Below are 8,184 nucleotides of genomic sequence, written 5' to 3'. Positions count from 1 at the left end.
GGTTTAAGTGGCCTCACCATACTCACCCCAAAAAGTAACTATGTGAGGTGATATATACATTAACTCACTTGATTATGGTAAATATTTTATAATGTACATGTATATGAAATTACCATTGTACACTTTAAATACATACAATTATGTTTGTCAATTATACCTCAATGAAGCTGGAAAAAAAGAAATTCTGGATAGGAGCTGTAACAGTTCTGGCTCCGTCTACCATAGGACACTCAGACCAAGTCAACAAGAACAAGGTGATTAACTACCACATGGAGGTCATCCTTCATTAGGAGGAGCCGGAAGAGACTGAGAAATGTGACAAACAGAATGCTTCTCAAAATCAAATTAAATACTTCTTTAACAACCGGAAGCAAAAGCCATAGATAAATCAAACCAGTTACAAATGATAACCTAAAACGATAATGGAAGTATCAGCAAAAGTGTAAATCATTTAAGCAAGAAAACGAGCCAACTGAAGGCAATTTTAGCACTTTGAGTAAGGGAGACAGAGCGAGAAAAGTACAATGTCACAACACACAAAGAGTGTCTCAACAATAAAGCAGAGGACACAGTATAAATGTTACAGAGACATAGGAGGATGAGGCATACAAACACACATGCACACACACCTCACACTTGTTGCCTCTCCAAGAGTCTTATACTTTTTGTTTGACAGAAAGCTTTCAAAATACTATGGAGGCATGGATCAGATATAAAGGTATTTGTAGGTGAAGAAGTGGGGGTGGGGAATTTGAAGAAGTAGGGGTGGGGAATTTACTACACTTTTGAGAAATGGGACAATGTAATATTAGCTAGAGAGGGTAACAGACTTAGGGAAATATTTTTAGGGGATGCAGACTCAAACAGTTTTTTGATCTGATTGAAGAAAACAGCAAACAGTGAAGATTGAGGATGAAGAAAAGGTGTGAAGGTATCATTTGGGAAAGTAAGAAAATAAATGGATATTAAAGGAGAAATGGAAGATAAAGGTTGATATATTTATATCATGTGGCTATTCAGAGGACATTTTAAATAGGGCAATTATAGAGATTGTGTATTGGCTCAAGAAAGTGTGAAGCGTGTTTGTTAGAGAGTGGAATGGAGTCACATAAAGATCTGAATTTGGGAAGAAAGGACAGAGGGAGGGATATAAGGGTATATGTACATATACATTTTGTCCTAGTATATTTGGAAGCCAGGAACAAAGGAGTCAGGAGGCTGGGGGATGATGAGGACAGGATAAACATGCGCCATTAGTAAGTAGGTAGGCTGAGTTATGTAACTAAAAGATTATCAGTCTTTAACAAAGTCTGAAGTCCAAGTGGGACAGTTGGTTTGATGCTATAAGTCAGAGTCAAATTGCTAAATGGTAAAGCAGACAGAGGAAGAGAATGGTTGCTGGAAAATCTACATTAATATTAATAGCCAACACTTCTTGAGCATTACTAAGTGAAAGGCACTCTTCTAAGTGAACTGCATGGTTTAACTTATTTATTATTCATACATGATAAGAGCTGTTAATATCTCCATTTTGTCAGGGGCACAGAGAATCTAAGTAATTTGGCCAAGATTTCAGAGCTTATAAATGGCAAATCCAGGCGTAGAACCCAGACTTCTGATGCTAGAGGTCATGCTTTCAACTCCATCATTATTCTGCCTCCCATTTTAATGAAATAGATGAATGGTAAGTGATAACATTTTACTTTTTCATAGGCAGCATTTTGAGGGAAGTTTCAGGCTTGCAAGAAAATAGATGCCTCTTAGAGGCATCTGGCCTTTTCCCTTTCATCCCTCAGAGCAGCCCTCTGCTTTCTGAAAGGTAGTGACATCCACTCATGTTCCATTCTGCCTCCATGAGCCCATGTTCACATTTTTTGCCTTGTGCTAGCCAGGGCTGGGGTCAGTCCTACTAATTTTCTTTTTTAAATAAATATCCCATGTCTTCCTAGAATATTATAAGATTAGAAAAGTCACTGAAGATGATGGACATTGTTTCTGTTATGTATTACTATGCAAATGATGACCTCAATTGTTAGTGTCATAAAATGGCAGATATTTATTATTTCTTATGATTATGCAATCTTTAAAATGATTGGCTTTCCTTAAGCAGTAGGTAGTAAGAGTTACTAATATTTGCCGTTATCATCACCATCAGCAGCAGCATCATGATATAAATGATCCACAACCAGGTATGAGAGAATTTATATTCCTTCTCTTCTTGGCACCCCAACACCCTTGAGTCAGGAGTGTAGGACTGTGGGAAATCTCAGAGGCTGTGTTTCCTGAGTAAATCCAGGAATGTTTTGAGGAACTCAGTCAGTATGATATTGTAGAAAGTTTTTGACCAAATATGAAAAGACTTGATGGCCAGCATGTGTCCACCACTTGATAGCCATGATAATTTGGGCAAATCCAAATCACCTGTATTCCCTGATTATTAATTTCTTCACATAGTCAGTGGGTGGGGGTTACTTATCTCACTAGCTTATTACAGCGTAGCTGTGATAATCAGATGGATGGTATGTGTAAGGTTGTTTAAAAAGTGTAAAGTGCCTCATTTATTCTTCTCGTACCCACTTAAGCCCCCATGTTGCATCACCACTTCCTCATATCAGGGAGATCATATGATAGTTGCTTTGGTGAGTGCTGTGAAGTGTGTAAACCTGGTGATTCACAGACCTGTACCCCTGGGGATAAAAATATATGTTTATAAAAAAAAAAGTGTAAAGTGCCAAACCAAAATACTTAAGTATGTACTGTTACCTTTCCTACTGTGGTACTGTTTCAAAAGCTTTACACGTGTTAAGTCATCTGCAGGGTCATTGCTATTATTGCCCCTCCCGCTCAATTTTACCTTTGGAGACTGAAGCACAGAGAGGGCCAGTAAACTACCCAAAGCCAGGTTGCTTATAAATGACGGAATGAGAAACCAGAGAGAGGTAGGTATCGACTCCTGACAGGAAAGGATCTAAAGAACACTGAGCAACACTACCAGATGCCACCATGAGGGCATAGAATGACTGGATCTAGGAGGGAGGCTGGGCATGGAGTGCTGGTCCCAGGCTGACAGGGAGGAGCTGAGTGCAGCCTTCTTGATTATATCTTCATTTGGAGGCATTGGATGTAGCAGAGGAAGATTATTTCCTTCAGGCTTTCTTTTAAGGTTCCTTTAACCAGTCCTTTGGGAATTTTACCCTCAAGCTGAAACTCAGCTTCTACATTTGGGAATTTGGGGCTCTTGACAAGGAGTTTTCCCATATTTGGTTTTAGACAGAGGAACTGGCTTGGTCCTCAATATTTTCTTTACCATATTGGATTTAGATCATATTGTTCCTTTCATTTCCTTTTTCAATCTGTAAAACAGGAAAGAAGATAAAATATAATAATGATTACCCCAGCAATAGCCCAAACTCCAGATGCTCATCTTCCAAGGTCTGAATCTGAGGCCTTAGCTGAATATTCAAGCAATTTCTTCTTATCCTTATAGTCATAGTTCCTAGGATTTTAGAGAATGCAAACAATTTCATGTATAAAATTAAAATGCATAGTAAAATCAGATGGTAAAAATTCAGGAAAAAATTTCACCTCCCAGATATGTGCAACCCATTTCATAGGTGGCTTGACTCTGAAAAAACACTATTTTCTTAAAATGTGTACATTTATTATCTGAAAAATACCCATAAATTCGACTGTGATCTTGACTCTTCCTAACATTGTCAGGTGATTATAACTTGGGTTGAAAATAAAATCACTGATGCAGAATGAGATACTAAGAATTCATTATGCCTTTAGCAAACATTTCTTGAGTGCCTACTTTAGGGAGACACTGTGCTACTGCAAAGGAGAGGAAAAGGTAATCTCAAACCTTAAGGAATTCCTAAAAGGGAAACTGTCAGATGAGTAAGAATTCCAAAACTGAAGGAAGGATTAGCTCATAGGAGCCCGTCTCTTTAGTGGAAAGTCAGAAAAGTTGTAGAGCTGGCCAGCGGGCACCAAGTTGCCAAGAAAGTCCCAAGAGGTAGTGCCTATATATAAACTGGGGTGGAGGAGAAAAAGCTGGGCCACTGTCTCATACATTCAGATAAATGAGTGAGTCGTTAAGGACTACTACTCTATATACGCCAGAATCTAACCAAGACAGAAGGTTCTAGTAGGTAGAGATGTGCCAGGTCACAGAAATGAAAATCAATGGGCTCAGTCCCACGTGAGTGAATGAATCAAGTTATATGCATGTTGAGCATTTAAGGAAAAAACCGAAGGAGAATCTGGTATAGCTTTTTTCTGTGCCTCTCTCTTTGTAGCTGGGTATACCTGGCTTCTTCTTCTTCTTCTTCTTTTTTTTTTTTTTAAAGATTTTTTTTTTTTTTTTTTTACTAACATATTTTCAAATTTTATTTTTCATAAACATTGTATTTATCCAATAATACTGTATAATGGTAATGCCCAATCCCTGAAAATGAAGTTAATAATACTTATAATATACAACTGTTACGAAGCTTAATTAAAGATTTTATTAATTTATTTGACAGATGGTGATCACAAGTAGGCAGAGAAGCAGGCAAGAGAGAGGAAGACAGAGAGCCCGATGCAGGGCTTGATCCCAGGACCCTGGGATCATGACCTGAGCCAAAGGCAGAGGCTTTAACCCACTGAGCCACCCAGACACCCCTATGCCTGGCTTCTTTTGCAGTCTCTTCAAGAATATCTCCCTTGAAGACAAGGACTCTCAATGTTTTCTCTCATTCTAGATGTGGTCTACAAACAAGTCAGTGCCTGAAGCAACCCATAAGGTTCTAGGAGAACTAGTGGAGGAACCATGGTCCATGAATTTCCAGGGAAAAGAAGGTGCATGCCAACTTTTCCATCGGTCCTGTGACCTGGATTAGTAAGAGTGGTCTCTGAGTATGTGTGGGGAAGTGCCTACCAAAATAAGTAGAAAGAAAAGGTTCTCTGTACTTACTCATTTCTAGCAGATACATTGTTCTTAGCTGGTTTTTTAACAGTGAGAGAAGGCAGCCATTGATGCCATGTGAGCACACTCATGGTCAAGGACACCCCTGGAATCTATATGGATCTTTTGGGGGCAATCTCCAGCGTACTACAAATAGCATGAAACCCACTAAATGTGACATTAGACTGAAGAAGGCACAGCATTTTTTAGCGGCAAAGGATCATTATTCAATGCTTATTGTTCATTGCCTTCCATGTGGAAGACAGATGCTTTTTATAAAACAACATGCAAGCAAAGGATGCTAATACACTTTTTTTAATGAGTTGCAGTGATTGGAGTTCCATAAAGTGAAGTGGTAGTAGAGTAGACTTTGATGGGGGGCAGAGATTTAGAAATTTAACTCTGCTCTTACCTTTCTCAAGAAGCATGTGGGGTTTAAGGGTTTACTCATGCATAGCCAAAGTTTCAGTTCCTTTTCCATTTCTTTTTTGTTGTTGAGGTTGTTGTTAATTTTTTTTGGATGTATGATCTTATTTATTTGTTACTCTTAGAAAATCTCATTTCTGATTGCACTCAGGCTTAGAGATAAAAGCTCTCAAAGAGGACAGCCTCTGTTTCTTGGTAATCTGATCCTGGAGTTTTTCTTTGGCTTCTTAACATTCTCTTGGCCAAAAGTTTAATATATTCTGCAGTCTATTTCTTATTTTTCTAAGTACTCTGTTTCTTTATGACAATACATCAGTGTTTGTACTGGAGGAACCTGGAGAAACAAGATGCTGAATCTTGAGTGCTTTGCTTCTAGAATTCTTCTTTGTCTTTCTCACAACATAATGGTAGGCATCATTTTCTTTAGAGAGATTGAAATGTTTATGGGTTCTGCTAGGTCTTTTGGGCCCTAGGTGATGAAGCTCAGTAGTATCAGTGAATCCAGAAAAATCCCCCCAACCCCCACTTTTTTTTCTTACAATGACCAATTTGAGAACATTGAGATTGGCAAACACAGTTCAACCCTGAACAGATTTGTGCTTTCTTTCTCCAGTCCTTCTTGATCCGTAGCAAGAGTGCCCCTTACTTAGCAGCAGGCAGACACAATCGTGGGTCAAGATACCTTCTTTCATGGGGAAGCCTTGCTTGTCATTGCCACCACTGATTCAGACCACGTAACACTTCCACTCTTTACCCCAAGCATCAGCAGCAACTTCTGTGACATATGCTTCTCATAAAAGGCACAGTTTGTGAGTTTGTGTTCATTGTCTACTTCAATGAGTTTCTGGCATCAGGAACTGGGAAAGAGATGTTCAGCTTCATCCTAACACAGCCTACCACCACCAAGGTACCATAAAAAAGACCTTTTTCAATAATTCTTGAAGCTAGTTTTGCAAAATTGAGAATCAGATTGAAATCCACCACATGTTATTGTAATTAAGCTACAAAAATTAAATTATTCAAACATTTTTTTTAAAAAAGTAGAATGGAATTGCTTAGTAATGAATGTATTTCACTTTCCACATTAGTTATCTTTTAAAATTTTATATGCTTTTTACCTCTAATTCTAAGTATCTCTTAATTTGGGGACAATCATTCAATTGATTTTAGTAATGTATATTGTCCCTATCAAAGGTGATGTTCGATGCAGTTTAGAGCTTGTTTGGACAGATATTTATGGTCTTATTGACTTGCAAATAAAAACTTGTTATCCAAAAACATTTATAATGTGATGTTAGCTTGTAAGAAGTGATGACTTTGAAGATGCTTTCTTTATCTTCTCAGCAGTGTTACATTCAAACTTTGGAGACTGAAAGATTTGAGACTTCAGCTAAAAGCACTAATTTTGCTGCCTGAATTTATTATGAGAGACAAAAGAAGAAGTCAAGTTGGCTGGTACAATTTTACCTTATCTTCCTTGATGTATAATTGGTTTTAGTAGTTTGGATTCATTTAAAGCTCTCATCTTTCTATATGTAGCACTTTTCTGCAGAAATTTTAAAAGAACAAAATGAACACTTTTATTGCACTATCTCCCCTTTAAACATGGTTATTTATAAACATTTAGGATGAACTGCATTTCAGAAAGTTGATTGATTGGCTGTCCCATTTTGGAAGAAGTAGGACCATCTGTTTTAGAGAGAGAGAAAGAAGAGAGTGCTCCATTTTCTATTTGAAAGAAACTCACCACTTAAAATCCAGGTATTTTTTAGTGTTCAAATAATCAAAGTTAAATTCATTGCAGAACCTTCACTTGATAGACCTTTCAGTGTATGTTTTGATTAACTGTCTGGTTGATGGATTGATGACCCTTTCCTCATTGGGCTGAATTGACTGTGAAGGTGTCTGCAGTAAAAAGACCATGCTGTGTATTTTGTGAATGAATTCAGCTGATGATCTTTCTTCGGTAATTTATAAGAGACAATGGATGGGTAGACATTGGGACTTCAAAGCAGCACTCAGCTTCTTCATTCCAATATATTTCATATACCTAATATATGAATTCTACAATGTATCAATTACAATATAAAGTTTATGTTTATAAAAATATTAATATTTTAAAAGACATGGCCTTATTTTACTACCATACAATTTTTTTAAAAAAATTTTATTTATTTATTTGACAGACGGAGGTCACAAGTAGGCAGAGAGGCAGGCAGAGAGAGAGAGGAGGAAGCAGGCTCCCTACTGAGCAGAGAGCCCGATGCGGGGCTTGATCGCAGGACTCTGGGATCATGACCTGAGCCGAAGGCAGAGGCTTTAACCCACTGAGCCACCCAGGTGCCCCCCTACCATACAATATTTAATTAATGAAAGCTTAACTACTTCTGTAACTGTATGAATAACACTAATACCCCAATTCTGGTTTGTCCAAAAACTCTCCTGGAGAAAGGGAGGGAAATACTCTCTATTAGTGATGCCTACATGTTTGGGAAAGTTATTTTAAATTTTCCAATTAAACTTCCCTTAGACTCTGAAACTAGGCTGCTGAATTCAAATTCCAATTCTACATTTCATTATTGTAGGTCTTGAACAAGTTTCCATAACTGCCCTGTGCCACATTTTTTTCTCTATAACTAAGATCATACTATCTCTTATAGTATTATGAAGATCACATGAGTTATTAGATACCTAGAATGTTATTAGATACCTAGAATAAGTTAGTTATTAGAATAAGCTAGTTATTAGATACCTAGAATAAGAATAAGTTATTCTTATTACTTTTTATTATTCTCGATAAATAAAAA

General features: G+C 37.4%; 1 pseudogene; it reads right to left on the bottom strand.

The window, feature by feature from the left end:
• Window positions 1-5,508: 5,508 nt before the first annotated feature.
• LOC131825971 (small ribosomal subunit protein eS6-like) lies at window positions 5,509-6,259 on the bottom strand (annotated as a pseudogene).
• Window positions 6,260-8,184: the final 1,925 nt, after the last annotated feature.

Source organism: Mustela lutreola, chromosome 2 (assembly GCF_030435805.1).
Source record: "Mustela lutreola isolate mMusLut2 chromosome 2, mMusLut2.pri, whole genome shotgun sequence".
NCBI classification, from domain to species: domain Eukaryota; kingdom Metazoa; phylum Chordata; class Mammalia; order Carnivora; family Mustelidae; genus Mustela; species Mustela lutreola.
Note: the sequence above shows the minus strand (reverse complement) of the source record. Positions and strands in the feature narration are given on the sequence as shown.